Here is a 1987-nt window from a genome sequence, read left to right on the forward strand (position 1 = left end):
AAATGCGGAGGTCAGGAGAATATATAAGTCTACCGGAGCGCCCCTTCCTAGCTCATGCGGTGGTGAAAGCCTGGGTCTTGGCGGCGCCTTCGGCCAACCGAAGCACCCAGAATAGGTTGCGAGCACGCGCTCAGCAGCATAGACTCCACTGCTCGGGCGTGGTTACGGACGCGCGTCACTCGCATGCACGAAGAGGAACAGGAATAGAAGGGAGCGCCAACGAGCACAGGAGGGAGATGCTACGTACCCTATACGCTGGGGGAAATGAAAATGGGGAGTAGAAAGATGAAAGAGAGAGAGAGAGAGAGAGAAAGAGAGAGTGGGGGAAGCTAGAGAATGCCTATTGCTAGTTCATTTGCGCTGTGCCCACTACGCCATAATTCTTCCTTTTACAAATCGGCGAAGGGCCAACAACGCGCCCGTTGGTAACACGGGAACCAGTCGCAGTTGTTGCCTTTGTTGTTATGGTTCTTGCTGCTAATGACGCTTAAAGAGCACTTCGTAATGGACGGACGTTTACAACACTTACTAGGTCGTTGCGCAACTCGCAGGTTTTGACGCCTGGCGCGATTCGATGCCTCTGCCACACAATATGCGTTAAGAAAACTCCTTCCACAAAATGATATTAATATAGTTCTTTTTTCTGAACCAGTTTTAAGCAATGGCGTACTTTTGTGGTTAATGCATGCTTTCCACGCGCCCAGCCTGGGTTCGATTCTCGCTCAAACCGAAGCTATTTATTGTTTATTGGGACAGAGCGGGCGCCTTTCCTGTGTATCGGCGCGATCAGTTTCAATATCGCTGTTGCAATTCAGATTTCGTGCAATTTTTGAGATTTCTTTAAAATAGATATGCCAGCGCCTGAAAAGGTGGCACTTCTCTAGGTCACTAAATGAAGTTCTTCGTACCGTATCATAGGTATGCTACAAATATTGAGTCTACAGCTTTTTTAATATAACTGTCCTCAAGTTTATAATTGAAAATTTTTTCACTGATTGCTGCAAAATACTGAGCAAGCACCCCCCTCCCTTCTCCTGGAGATTTCAAATTTGCGGCCTCTTCTCATGGAGAAAGATTTCCTTCCTGCATGCCTCCTCTCCAACCACTTTCACTGCTTCATTCACATTTTTTTTCACTCGCAGAGGGTGAATTAAAGCAGTGAATTGGATAAAGCATTTCATTAGAAGTTCGGGTTCTCAGTGCCTTCTTGAAATTTGAACCATGACCGAGCAAGGCATTTTTTTTTTGTCATCTTGTCGAATACTCTTTGACTGTACGGGGGGGGGGGGGGGGGGCGCACTTGCTTGGGATTTCGCGGTAGTATTTTCAGTGTATTATTGGCTGCAGTAACGTAGCTCTGCCTTAAGGTAGACTTTGTCTGCAAAGCCGACGGGTGCCTGAATTCAGAGGTTTTGCCTTGCATTTGTCACGCCATCCTTGCTTCCTTTTGTCACTCGATTTTTTCTGTTGTGAAAAAAATATGTTCATTGTAAAAAAAAAGTAACCCGATTGATCATGTCTCTTTTTCTACATATATAAAAAGGCTACACTTTAAATATGAACAATCGAGGAAAACAAGCCACGTGACATAACTTTGCGAGGCACGAATTTGCTATAAAGGCAACCAGCACCTAAGCATGCCCACATGTGTTCTTGGCATACACCAAACGTGGCATTGCTCTGTAAGAAAATTTTGCCACAATACACTTCAGGCGTACAGGACAATACTCACGTGGTACCTGTGCGAGCTCACAGTACACACTTTGGCAGGTATACAGCATATCTACATTTTTACATGGTTATACCCACATCATACGTAGGTACAATGACATTTAAGCATACCTAGCAGTCACCATGGGCTGCAGAAATGGGTGCACCATGCAAATAGCCTTTCTGTACATTTTAGTAAGTACAAGCTCGGATATGATAATTCAACATAATTTTATTAGGTGTACACTGTACAAGAAATAAAGCAGGGTTCATTAGG

This window comes from Rhipicephalus microplus, chromosome 1, assembly GCF_043290135.1.
Source record: "Rhipicephalus microplus isolate Deutch F79 chromosome 1, USDA_Rmic, whole genome shotgun sequence".
Taxonomy (NCBI): Eukaryota; Metazoa; Arthropoda; class Arachnida; order Ixodida; family Ixodidae; genus Rhipicephalus; species Rhipicephalus microplus.